General features: G+C 43.6%; 1 protein-coding gene across 1 annotated transcript in view; it reads left to right on the top strand.

The window, feature by feature from the left end:
- RYBP (RING1 and YY1 binding protein) overlaps nucleotides 1-14,657 on the top strand; it is a 221,032-nt gene that overhangs the window by 27,559 nt on the left and 178,816 nt on the right. The window lies entirely within an intron of this gene.

Below are 14,657 nucleotides of genomic sequence, written 5' to 3'. Positions count from 1 at the left end.
AGAGAAATAGCCAGCAGGCAAAAGGAGGTGATACTGCCTCTCTAGAATTCGCTGGTGAGATCTTGTTTGAAGTACTATATATACCAGGCCCAGAAGTTGTTTATGTGCCTCATCTAGTTGCTGGCATTTTCCCATGGTCATGGTGTCCCGATTTATGACTTTATAGGTTACACAGTAATTTTTAAGGCCCTTGAGGGAAAGCATCTACTGCAAGCTGATCCTGCATCTCGAGGTCTATGCCAGGGTTCACTCTGGTGATTAGGTGGTGTACCGTGGCAAATTCTGCTGTAGTCTTGATGGGACTGACAGTAACTGGAGAGGACTCTGATGAAAGTGTCCAGGTTTCATTCTTCCTCTTAACCATAACGAAGGAGGAGTCAATCCAAGTTATGAGTACTCAAGGTCCTTATATCCATCTTATTCTCCTACAACTGTATCATCTCCATTGATTTAGCTGGCTTTTTCCCTAGTTGTGAGAATAGGGATAGGACCTAGCTGGGCAGTAGGAGTTTATTACTTTGTTTTATTTTTAATATACTATATTTTTATTGTATGAATTATATTTTTGAATCTTGTATTTATGAACTGTATTTTATGAAATGTATGTAAAATTTATTGTATGCTGTATTGGGAAACGTTTGGTTTGATAAGGTGGTCTATAAGTGTAAAGATGTGCAGTTTCACCTGTTTTTACTGTTGGGGAGCAATTATAAACTTTAGTGCTGAAAAGAATAAGCTAAGAAAGCAGAAACTGCACAATTTAGAAACACAAGTCTAATAGAGCCAACATATCAACAAAACATAACACTAATGTTGCAACTTCAGAAGTTAAAATCCAAATCAAGAAGTTGGCAAATCAGCTTATTTACAGAAAGCTAGGTATTACTCAGATAGTAATAAAAGTAGTTACTTATTAGCACAATATTTAAAAGGCAAGAAGAAATAAAACAATTCAAGCTATAGAAACCACATAAGTAATTATCTTGATTTAAAATTCTTGTGAATTCAATGAAAATTATATGAAAACGGCCTCAATTCTGAAAAACTCCTGAATCATGTAAATAACTCAGTATTTAGAAATATTTAAACCATGGTATTCTTCTCTTGCTGCAAATAGGATCTTTGGAATGGTTCAGTTCTGTCCTGTAGAGATGTACTCCTGAAAAAAACATTTTGGCACACTTCCAAATTTCTCAGAATAAAGGTCTTTGTGACCTGTGTGCAACTGTAGTTATACAGTTGCACAATGTCTGTGCTTAACTGCAAAGCTTTACCGTAGAAACTGTAGACAGTTGTGAAACTTAGGGAATGTTTTGATACTACGTATCAATTTTTTTTTTTAATGGCACAGTTGTAATGTAATTAAAAATGTTTCTTTCATAGTAACTACCAATACTATTAGTCATATTTCCAAAGTTCTCATGGTCTTAGTGGGTGGTACCCTACCACCACTAACCTGTTACAGTGATCCAGACTACACAAAAAGTTCAAACCTGCTAATTAAATCCAGCTATGTAAGTGCCTGCATTTTATGAAAGGCAGAATATAAATTAAATTAAAATTTTGCTAGGATTTCTAATTATTATTAAACCTGCAGCCTAGCAGACTTTTCCAACTACCAGTTAATTTGAGTCATCACAGCCTATCAGAAAGACCTGGCTGAAGGATTACCTGTGTTTTCAGCTATATCTAATATTTCAATATTACCCACTCTATCATTTAGTCTGGCAGCACTCATTGTTGAATGGTTTTAGTAGAAGAATGTTAAACGTGCAATTCATAGGTTGTGTTGCTTCTTTGTCTCTACTTTTTTTTTTTTTTTTTTGCAGTTGAGGATCCTCTGGGCTTACTCTCTGTCTTGTTGAAGTCTGTTATTGTTGCCTCCACCATACACTCCAGGAGGGTGTACAATGTGTTCATCTCTCTTTTGGTGGAAAATTATTTCCTGGTGTTGCATTTGTTTCTAATTTTAACTTTTATGAATGTATGTGCTTACTGAAATATAATCTTTTTTTAACTGAATGAGAACTAAATATCTACACACAAACTTTACCTGAAAATTCTATTTTAAGATGTAAGGAGAAATTTGGATTGCTGGGATATATTGTAGAGTTTCAATCCAAGAACCAATAGCCATGGGACTGAACACATTTACAGTTATAACCAAACTGGTTTACACAAAAAGCAACTTTGTTTACCATAAACTGTGTTCTCTGTAGACAGCAGTATGAATTAACCATGACACATGGGTAACATTATCCAACAGCACTAAATGGACCTTCCTGTCTAAGTCATAAAGCTTCTGCTCTAGTGAGCTTGTGTGAGAATTCCCATGCAGGCATTACCTTGTGAACCTCCTCAGGCAATATTAGAGCTAAGACTAGATAAGTAGTATACTTTCCAGGGAGGTGAGTGCTTATTTAGCCAGGCTCCAGGGGTGATCCGGGTAACTATAGACCAGTGAGCCTGACTTCAGTGCCGGGAAAATAGTAGAAACTATTCTCAAGATCAAAATCATAGAGCATATAGAAAGACATGGTTTAATGGAACACAGTCAACATGGATTTACCCAAAGGAAGTCCTGCCTAACATCTGCTTCATTTTTTTTAAAGGGGTTAATAAACGTGTGGATAAAGGTGAACCGGTAGATGTAGTGTATTTGGATTTTCAGAAGGCATTTCACAAAGTCCCTCATGAGAGGCTTCTAAGAAAACTAAAAAGTCATGGGATAGGAGGCGATGTCCTTTCGTGGATTACAAACTGGTTAAAGGACAGGAAACAGAGTAGGATTAAATGATCAGTTTTCTCAGTGGAAAAGGGTAAACAATGGAGTGCCTCAGGAATTTGTACTTGGACCGGTGCTTTTCAATATATATATATAAATGATCTGGAAAGGAATATGACAAGTGAGGTTATCAAATTTGTGGATGATGCAAAATTATTCAGAGTAGTTAAATCACAAGCGGATTGTGATACATTACAGGAGGACCCTGCAAGACTGGAAGATTGGGCATCCAAATGGCAGATGAAATTTAATGTGGACAAGTGCAAGGTGTTGCATATAGGAAAAAATAACCCTTGCTGTAGTTACACGATGTTAGGTTCCATATTAGGAGCTACCACCCAGGAAAAAGATCTAGGCATCATAGTGGATAATACTTTAAAATTGTCGGCTCAGTGTGATACAGCAGTCAAAAAAGCAAACAATGTTAGGAATTATTGGGAAGGGAATGGTTAATAAAACAGAAAATGTCATAATGACTCTATATCGCTCCATGGTGAGACCGCACCTTGAATACTGTGTATAATTCTGGTCGCCGCATCTCAAAAAAGATATAGTTGTGATGGAGAAGGTTCAGAGAAGGGCAACTAAAATGATAAAGGGGATGGAACAGCTCCCCTATGAGGAAAGGCTGAAGAGGTTAGGGCTGTTCAGCTTGGAGAAGAGACGGCTGAGGGGGGATATGATAGAGGTCTTTAAGATCATGAGAGGTCTTGAACAAGTAGATGTGAATCGGCTATTTACACTTTCGAATAATAGAAGGACTAGGGGGCATTCCATGAAGTTAGCAAGTAGCACATTTAAGACTAATCGGAGAAAATTCTTTTTCACTCAATGCACAATAAAGCTCTAGAATTTGTTGCCAGAGGATATGGTTAGTGTAGCTGGGCTAAAAAAAGGTTTGGATAAGTTCTTGGAGGAGATGTCCATTAATGGCCATTAATCAAGTTTACTTATGGAATAGCCACTGCTATTAATTGCATCAGTAGCATGGGATTTTCTTAGTGTTTGGGTAATTGCCTGGTTTGGCCTCTGTTGGAAACAGGATGCTGGGCTTGATGGACCCTTGGTCTGACCCAGCATGGCAATTTCTTATGTTCTTATCATGCTGTCTACGGAGAATACCATTTACAGCAAGCAAACTTGCTTCTCTGTCAACAAACTGGGCTGAATTAGCCTTAACACACGGGGACTCCCAAGTTAAGGGTTGCAGCAGAATGTTCACTGAATAATCGGTCTGGACCTCCTCATGGAGAGTGACCTACTGGGTGAACAGGCTATGCAAAATTGCTTGACACTTTTTGCTGTCACTTTTCGATAAATTGTCCAAACAATGGGATGTGAAGGTGTACACTGGTGACCATGTTTCAGCTTTTCAGATATATTCAATAGGTACTGCTCTCTGATGAGCCACTGATGCAGCAAATGGCTCTCACTTGGTGAACCTGGATAGTCTGATCTGAATGCTTGCTAAAGCATAAGTGTGCATTTCATAGCGTGTAGCAGATGAACTCAGGACCAGTGGGAGCAGTTGGAGATGGATCAGATTTCAATCTGACATCAGCCCCTAGTATATACTCCTGCAGGAAGTGTAGCTCTTCAGTATTTTCCGTCTCCATAGGAGTTAGGGACTATCTGCACGCTCTCACAGCGTTAGAACCAAATTCTAAGAAGAAACCCAAAATTTAAAGGAAAAACCTACCTGAAGACGAGCCCCGCTGTCCTGCGGTGATACCCTCGGGTCCCTCCCCCAGTTGAGATTCTCGAGGTGATTTCTGTGGTCCCTCGGAGGTGAGCCTCGGTCCGGCAGCCGAATCGCGGCGAGGACCTAGCCCCTGATCCTCTGGCACGGTTGAGAGGCAGCGGGTGCACCCTCGAGCGCAGCGGTGAAGGTATTTGCCCTCTTCCCCCCGCAGCTGGAGACCACCCGGGACGAAACCGGGAAGCGGTGAAGACAAGGTAAGGTAGAAATCTTCTGCTTGAATCTGGTCTCAGAGGATCGAGGAGGAGCACAGGTCACCGTCCGGGACCAGTGCCACCGAGTTGATCCGCCCTAGCTGGGCCAGACCCCGGCTATTTCCAAGGGTCTACCCACGTGGAGACCCTCCAAGGGCAGTCGCCATATTGCTCGCCGACGCCATCTTGGCCCTATTCGCTGCTCCGTTCGCCATTCGGCCGAGTGCACAAAACCTAGCTAGGCGCACAAAGCACATGTGCGCATAGACTTACACGCACATAGCTCTTGTTGCGCATAAGTTGCACGCACAAGGGCCGGGCGCACAAGGATATGCGCGCCCTGCACGCCTACCGAGCTGGGCGCATATCTACGGCAGTTGCTCGCACAACTCAAATGCACATCTTAGGCGCACCAGAGTGTATAAGAGTTTATGCGCCGACATCCATGGTACCACCAGAAACAGGCTTCTGCCCAGCATGCCACATCAGAGCCGCACAAAGTGAGGAGGCTGACGCCTTGTGCGCTCAGTGTGAGGAGGTCCTGGAAGATCCAGTTCAGGGCCAGTCCCACCCAGGACCCAGTACTAGCTCCTCAGGGGGCACCCCGGTCCTAGCAAATCCTAGTGGGACATCCCCACAGACGGGGACACCCAGGGACCCAGCACCCCTCAGCTTGGATCCAGCGTCTATCTCATGGGTGGAGTTCTTCAAAGGGGTTCACACCTTTGTTCAAATGCAAACTGAACTTCTGACTGATCAGCCACATGCTCCACCGGAGGACTCTTATGCCCCAGGCCCTTCAAGACCTAGGCATAAGCTTCCACTACCCAGAAGCCCCACCTATGGGGACACGGACATCTCTGAAGAGGAAACCGACCCCCTGGAAGTGGGGGAGCTCCCCCCGGGGACAGAGCCTCACTGAACCATGAGATGCTTCTTCACAAGGGACGAGCTCCCGGACCTGGTCAACCAATGCCTGAAGGAGCTTGCTATCCCAGGCCCAGGTACTTCGGGGGAACCTAAGCCCGAACCCCTTGCTGGAGGGCCTCCGCCAGACCTCCCGCCATTTCCCCCTGTTATAAGCTGCACAACAGCTAATTGACCTGGAATGGAGCGCTCCAGAGTTCACATTCAAAGGGGGACGCGCTTTGGCAGCCATGTACCCCCTGGACCCGGCAACCAAAGATCTTTTTGCATGCCTAAGAGTTGATGCCATGATCTGCGTGGTCTCTAAGTGCACCACTATCCCAGTGGAGGGAGGAGCAGCGCTCAAGGATGCGCATGACCGACGTCTGGAATCCATACTCAGTCATTTGACATAGCCACTATGTCTCTACAAATTGCGGCCTGCTGCACCGTGGTGACATGTGCCTGCTTATCTCAAACCAGGAACACCCCCCCAGGAGAAGTCATGGAACCAGCAGTATCATTCCTCGCGGACGCTGCCTCCCACCTAGTGCGCATAGCGGCCAGAGGAGTGTCATCGGCGGTTGCGGCCAGGAGGAAACTGGCTCCGAAGCTGGTTGGCCAACACGTCTTCCAAAATGCGCCTCACAAGGATGCCCTTCAAAGGATCCCTCCTGTTCGGCAGCGAACTAGAGAAACTGGCCGACAAATGGGGTGACTCCCCATTACCACGCCTGCCGGAGGATAAGACGAAGAGAAACCAGCGAACCTTGCACAGGTCCTCCAGGGGCAGAAGTTCACAGCGCTTCAATCCTTACAGGGGCAACTATCAAGCGCCCCGCCCTATGGGCAGGAACCAGTCCTTTCGGCACAAGCACACCAAGAGAGGAGCCAGCTCTGGTACAGGCCCCAGCCGCACCCCACAATGAGATTCAGCTGACCCATCCAAGGGAAGAAGCCATAGGGGGCAGACTAGCCCTTTTCTACCGCAGATGGGTCGAGAACTTCGGACAAGTGGGTCCTAGCCATCATTCAGGAGGGGTACTACCTGGACTTTCTACGAACCCCTCTGGACAAGTTTGTGGAGTCTCCCTGCCACGACCTCTCCAAGAGGGCGGCTGTGGAAGCTACACTGTCCAGACTACTGGCCCTCTAGGCCATAACTCCAGTACCTTAACAGGAAATAAATACTGGACATTATTCCATTTATTTTATCGTCCCCAAGAAAGAGGGAACATTCATGCCCATCCTGGACCTCGTCGGTCAACCGCCACCTGAGGATTCCCCACTTCCGCATGGAAACCCTACGATCCATAATAAGAATGTTACAACTGGGAGAGTTCCTCACATCCCTGGATCTTTCGGAGGCCTACCTACACATCCCAATTCATCAGGAAGACCAGCGCTACCTACGCTTCAAAGTCCTGGACCGTCACTACCAGTTCCAGGCACTACTCTTCGGGTTAGCCACCAAGGGTAGTTCACTAAGAACATAAGAAAATACCATACTGGGTCAGACCAAGGGTACATCAAGCCCAGCATCCTGTTTCCAACAGTGGCCAATCCAGGCCATAAGAACCTGGCAAGTACCCAAAAACTAAGTCTATTCCATGTTACCATTGCTAATGGCAGTGGCTATTCTCTAAGTGAACTTAATAGCAGGTAATGGACTTCTCCTCCAAGAACTTATCCAATCCTTTTTTAAACACAGCTATACTATACAAGGTAATAGTAGTGGTGGTGGCAACACTGAGGAAGGAAGGAATCCTCATACACCCTTACCTAGATGATTGGCTGATCAGGGCAAAGCAACCAGCAGAGTCATAACTCTACTGGAGAGCCTAGGATGAGTGGTCAACACAAACAAAAGTTTCCTATAGCCCTCACAGTCATTGGAATATCTAGGAGTCCGATTCAACACCAATGACAAGGTCAGCCTGACCCCCACAAGGAGATCAAAACTGTGGAACTGGTTGCAAACTTTACTGAACGACCCTCGTCCCACAGCATGGGATTACCTTCAAATCCTTGGGCTGATGGCGTCCACACTGGACGTGGTTCCATGGTGCAAGCCCACATGAGGCCCCTACAGCGCTCACTTCTATCACGGTGGAACCCACGGTCCCAGAACTATACCGTACATCTATCACTCCTGGGCAGAGTTCGGACCCAACTACGGTGGTGGCTGCAGGCCAGCCACATGAGTTGGGGATCAAGACTATCCTCCCCAACCTGGACCCTACTCACCACAGATGCCAGTCTACGAGGATGGGGAGCACACTGCAAGGAGGTAACCGCCCAAGGGCAGTGGAATGCAGAAGAGGCGGGATGGAACATCAATCACCTAGAAGCGTGGGCAGTCAGACTAGCCTGTCTGAGGTTCGCTCACAGACTTTGAGACAAAGCGGTCAGAGTAATGTCGGACAATGCCACAACAGTAGCTTACATCAACCGTCTCTGGAAATAGACACCCTAATGACGTGGGCGGAAGTAAACCTCCAAGAGATCTCTGCCGTCCACATCGCCGGGAAAGACAACATCACGGCGGACTACCTCAGCAGGGAAAGTCTAGACCCAGGAGAATGGAAGCTGTCATCCGCAGCGTTCCAAATGATAGTGAACTGGTGGTGGACACCAGACATGGACCTTCTGGCAAACCGGTCCAACGCCCAAGTACCCAGGTACTTCAGCCACAGGCGGGAACCTCCGCCACAGGCCATACAACTACGCACGGTTCCTTTTTTTTTTTTTTTTGTTATTTACATTTTTATTGAGTTTTGAAATAAACTTACAACATAATGCACAGAGTTATAACCACTTAAACAACAGTAGCAATCGTACATGAGTCATCTAATCCAGTTCAGGTGAACAAACAAAAACAATTAGCTTAACTCCACAAATAATAGCAGTATAAAACATAAGTAGATGTAAGTTTAAGAAATAAGTAGGTCCCCATCCCACCCCCCTCCTTCTCCCCTCTAGGATCCGACCTCTGCAGTGCTGATATTCTAGGCCTCGAGTATTTAAATTGTGATAACAAGTGTGTGCAGTCAAATCATAGTGTAAAACTCCACATATCAAGGAACAGGGTCGGCAAAAGGCCCGAGCCAGAATCCTGCTATTATCGTCCACGTATGTGGACGATAATAGCAGGAAAACATAACGTGCAGGCTGTGCGCTATGAAGGAATATTGTGCATATAGTGGGGGCGTATCACATGTGGAAAGGTAGTATTAAGAGATACTGAAACTCAGACCCAGGTTACGTAGAGGTGGTAGGACACCATAAGTCTGTGACCGTCAATCACTGAAGAAGAGGTGATTATAAGGACTCAACACCCCATTATGGATCCCAAGCCAAAAATGGTTGCCACACTTTATAAAATTTCGGCATTCTGTTGTATTTGAGTGCCGTTAAATGATCTAACCGCCTATATCCTTGGACTTTAGATAAGATTTCTAAAAGCTGTGGCAATTTAGTAGTTTTCCAATGTTGAGCAATAGAGGTACGAGTAGCTATTAACAAGAAGACACAGAGCTTCTGTTGGTATTGGTCTAGGCCATCGATAGGAGCGTTTAATAAAGTGTTTGCAGGGCCCCACTGTATGGTAAGATTTAACAATTTGCCCAACCACTGCGCTACAGAGGTCCACACAGGGGCAACCTTCGGGCACGTCCACCACACATGGAGATAGGAGCCTATTTCCCCACACTCCCGCCAACAATCCGGAGAGGTGGAAGGATATATCTTATGTAAGCATTCTGGATCAAAGTGCCAGCGGTATAACATTTTATAACTATGTTCTTGTAATCTAGCAGAGATGGCACAAGTGGTGGCCCTCTTAAAAATTGTACCCCAAACTTTTTCTGTTAGGGAACCCCCCAGTCCCCTTCCCATTTCCGAATATGGGCAGGGAGCAGTTGATCAGAGTCATTTAAGATTTGATATAGTTTTGAAATGCCCTTAGTTAAGCAATCAGCATGGAGATAATTCTCAAACAATGATCTATTCATTCTAAGTTTGCCGGCATTAAGAATCACCTTGAGGAAATGGTGGAGTTGGGCATAAGCCAGGAATTGGCTAGATGGTAAGCTATGTTTGGTTAATAATTGATCCCAAGTTAGTAGTTCACCTCCCTGAAAGAAGTGACCAATTGTACTGACACCCCCAGCCTGCCACAACTGAAAGTCTTTAGACTGATAGCCGGCTGCGAATTCCTTATTATAAAAAAGCGAGGTAGAATAATAGAAAGCATAATCCCCTACCAATTTGTGTTTCCATTGGTCCCAAATCTTTAAGGTTGTAACTAGTGTCCATGGAAAGCAGGCAGGAAATCTCCAAGTAGCACGTGGCTGCCAGAGGAGTGCTCCCAGGGGCATGGAGCCTAGCATAAACTGTTCAATACCAACCCATTGTTTAGGTGTACGCACCCTTGCGATGTCTAGAATAGCTCGTAGTTGCGATGCAACATAATAAGCAAGGAAGTTTGGGACTCCCAGACCGCCGTGTATTTTGTTCTGATATAAGGTTCGGTGTGCCACCCGAGGCGGCCGCCGCCTCCCAGATAAAATCAAAAATTTTTTTCTGAATTCTGCGCAACAAGTGTGATGAGAGAAAAAGTGGTAATGTGGAAAACAGATATAGGTACCGTGGAAGGACATTCATTTTTATAATTGCTATGCGTCCTAGCCACGTAAAACTCCCTCTATATCATTTATCTAGATCTCTGTCAACGCGCTGCATCAAAGGGACATAGTTTAGCGAGTATAAATCTGCAACCTCAGCATTGAGAAACTCCCAGGTATTTCAGGTATTTTTTGGCCCATCTAAATGGAAAGTGGGTGGAAATATGTTGAAGTTCTGTGGGGGCAGATTGATATTTAATAACTCCGACTTTTCAAAATTTACTTTGAACCCAGACACCTTGCTGAAAGACATCAATTCTTTTTCTACTCCCTGTAAAGATAAACTAGGCTCTGCCAGGGTGAACATGTCGTCGGCGAATAGAGAAAGTTTGTCCTGATTATTGCCCAACTGTATTCCTTTTACTGCTGGGGATGCACGAATACGAATCGCTAAGGGTTCAAGGAATAGGGCAAAAAGTAAGGGGGATAGCGGGCACCCCTGTCTTGTACCCCACCCTATGAGAAACGCCCCCCCCCATACTCTCCATTTACTTTTACCATGGCTTTAGGATCATTGTATAGTTGAGTGATCCATCTGAGAAAATAAGGGCCCCAAAGTGCATTCGGGACAAAGTTTGGAATAAATAAGGCCATTGCACTAAGTCAAATGCTTTCTCTGCATCTATTGCCAAAAGGACTGCGGGGATATTCTCTTTCTTTGACCACCATATGAGATCTTTAATTTTTCTCACATTATCTGCTGCCATTCTTTGAGGTACAAATCCTACTTGGTCAGAATGAATCATAGAGGGGAGAAACAAATTCAGTCGTATAGCAAGGATTCTGGCTAATAGCTTCAGATCCTGATTAATCAAAGAGATGGGACGATATGACCCACAGAGAGAGTTGGGTCTCTACCAGGCTTAGGCAAGACTGTTATTCCTGCAACATTAGACTGGGATGGGATAGTGCCCCCTTCCCGAATATAGTTGAAAAAGGCAATGAGTTGGGGTGCTAGAGTATCACTTAACGCTTTATAATATTCACCCGACAGACCATCCAGTCCTGGAGACTTGTTGGTTTTAAGGGATTTAATGACAGCTTTCACTTCCATCTCTGTAATGGGCCTGTCCAAAATAGTTTGTTTGTTCCTCAGTTAAGGAGGGAATATCCATAGTGTTCAAGTAATCTTCTATATCAGTCTGAAATGTCCTTTTGAGAGGTATAGAGGTCAGAGAGGTATAGAAGTCAGAGAAGCATTGCCTTATTGCCATTGGGTCGGTGACTAAAGAGCCATGGGTGGTTTTTATTTTAGTGATGCTGCTCTGGGAGACTCTAGCTTTTAATTGTTTAGCCAGAAATCTCCCAGCCTTATCACTTCCCTCATAGTATGCTTGTTTGTTCAATTCTAACTGATGAATGATTTGGCCATCATCAATCGCATTTAAACTTAGTCGGGCTTCATTTAGTTTTTTATAAATAGCTGGGGATTGGCACTGATAGTGCTGCTTAGCTAGTGCAGCGATCGTCTGCAGCAGTACCATTCTATTCTGCTCCCTTTCCCTCTTAATAGCGGAGGCTTTAGCAATGCAGTGACCACGCGCTACGGCCTTCGAGCATTCCCACAAAGAACTCAAGGATGCAGCAGAATGGGAGTTGATATCAAAGTACTCCTGCATAGTGCTCGATAAAGTTTGTACAAACTGGCGATCCTTGAGCAGAGAAGTATTTAAGCGCCAAAAGATCTGACCACCTTGAGACCTTTGAGTTGAAATATCTACATGAACTAATCCGTGATCAGACCATGTAATGGGTTCGATTTCAGTACTCCGAATTTTCAGTAACAAACTGCTATCTGCTAAGAAAAAACAATGCGCGAATAGGAATTGTGGAGAGCAGAATAAAAGGTGTAAGCTCTGGAGTTGGGATTGCAATGTCTCCAAACTTCAGTCAGATGCCAATCCCTCATGATGGAGATTAATACTGATTTTGACCTCTGGTTGAGCAAAGTCTGATTCTGAGATCCCTGATAAGAATTATCCAGAGTACGGTTCAATGTTAGGTTAAAGTCTCCCCCCCCCCCATAGCAACATCCCCTCGCCATGTTCATCCAGAAGGAGTTTGATCTTCTGAAAAAAAGGCACCTGGTTAGAGGTTGGAGCGTATATGGAGACAAGGGTGTAAAGTTGTTGGTCCATTTTAATTTTTAGAAAAACAAACCTACCCTCTGTATCCACCACGCTCATTACCAAATCAAAAAGAGTTCCAGAAGAAATGAAGATACCTGTACCCGCATATTTGGAATGTTTATGGGCTGCAGCATGAAAGACATGTGGGAAGTCACGATTGCAGAGTAATCCTTCATATCTTTTTTGGATATGTGTTTCCTGCACTAGTGCCACAGAAATTTTTAATTGTTGTAAATCTCTGTAGAGTAAGTAACGTTTCCTAAACATGTTGAGACCCTTTATTTATTTATTTATTTTATTTATTTATTTATTTAATGGTTTTTCTATACCGCCGCTCATCAAAGATATCACGTCGGTGTACAAGGAACAAAAATACGCAATTGCTTGTACATATAACAGGATAATAATAGATGAATTCTAAATTACATTAAGCAATATAAAACAGTAACAAGAACAAATTATTTAGCTAATAAAAAGATAATGTAAAACAATATAATATAGATAACTATAGCAGCATAACTAAATCTAAAATCAAAAAGTAATCTAAGGGGGAAAGTGGGGAGGGGAGATAAATGAAATGGGGAGGGAAAAGGAAGGGTCAGAAAAAAGGAGGGTCAGGAAGGAGTGGGTTATATACAAATATATAGAGGGCAAAATCAGAGGTTATAAACAGATAAACAGGTAAAAGGAATGCGTAGAGAGGGGCAAAGAAAGTAAGGGTTGAAGGTAAAAGATTAGTAAAAAGACAGAGTGATATATAAAGTAGAGAGGAATAATAGAATGCGGTAGAGAATATTTAAGGGAAGGGTATTAGTTGAGAGAGTAGATAGATAAGTTGACAGACTAAAATGGGAGGGGAAAGAGATAAAGGTTAAGAATGATCAGATGCGATAAAATGAGTTAGCAGGAAAAGAATCAAGTATAGGCTTTAGTAAAAAGCCATGTCTTAAGCTTATGTTTGAAAGTCTTAGCGGACAGTTCAAGGCGCAAGTCAGTGGGCATAGTGTTCCATAGCTTAGGGCCAGCTATGGAAATGGCACGAGCTTTGGTGGAAACATATTTAAATTGTTTAGGTGGGGGAGTTTGAAGAGTAGCAATATAGGGATTTCTAGTTGGCCTATTAGAATTGTTGAATTGAAAGGTATTGGCGGGCCAGTTCATTTCTGGATTGTGGAGGGATTTGTGAATGAGTGATAATATTTTGTATTGAATACGGTAGTGGACAGGAAGCCAATGTAATTTCTTAAGTATAGGGGTAATGTGTTCCCTTGTAGGTGTGTTAGTGAGAATGCGAGCTGCCGTATTTTGCAGAATTTGTAGTGGGTTTATGGAGTTTTTAGGTAGACCTAGTAGAAGCGCGTTACAATAGTCAATTTTTGAAAAGACCAAGGATTGTAACACAGTACGAAAATCAGTAAAATGAAGTAATGGTTTAAGTTTCTTCAGGGTATGGATCTTAAAGAAACACTCCTTAAGGGTTGCATTAATAAATTTTTTGAGGGACATTTGATCATCTAGTAGAACTCCAAGATCTCGGACTTGTTGAGAAAAGTGTGTGTGTGGCGGATTAATATTAGTTGAGGGAGTAGCATGTAGGGGGGTAGGAGGTGAAATAACCATAAGTTCTGTTTTTGTGGAGTTAAGGGCAAGCTGGATTGTATTAAGGAGGTTGTTAATTGAAATGAGTGTGGATTGCCAGATTTCAAGAGTTTTTGGAAGGGATTCAGTAATGGGAATAAGAATTTGTACATCATCGGCGTACAAAAAGTGAGGTAATTTAAGGTTTGAGAGAAGATGGCAGAGGGGTAGGAGGTAGACATTAAACAAGGTGGATGATAGTGAGGAGCCTTGTGGGACTCCCTGCGCAATGAGGATTTCTTTAGATTCATGGTTACCAACTTTGACTCTGTAATGTCTGTCGCTAAGATAGGACTTAAACCATTTGTGGGCATGTTCAGTTATACCAATATCTGAGAGGCGCTCGAGGAGGATCTGATGATTTACCGTATCAAATGCAGCAGAAATATCCAATAATATTAGGAGGTGGGATTGCCCTTTATCTAAGCTTTTGATTAGGTAATCAGAGAGAGAGAGGAGAAGGGTTTCTGTACTGTGTAATTTACGAAAACCATATTGTGACAGAGAAAGGATTTCTTGTTCATCTAGGTAGTTGGTAAGTTGGCAGTTAATAGTTTTTTC

The sequence above is a fragment of the Rhinatrema bivittatum genome, chromosome 4 (assembly GCF_901001135.1).
Source record: "Rhinatrema bivittatum chromosome 4, aRhiBiv1.1, whole genome shotgun sequence".
Lineage (NCBI taxonomy): Eukaryota > Metazoa > Chordata > Amphibia > Gymnophiona > Rhinatrematidae > Rhinatrema > Rhinatrema bivittatum.
The sequence above is the reverse complement of the archived record's forward strand: the minus strand, read 5'-3'. Positions and strand labels throughout refer to the sequence as shown.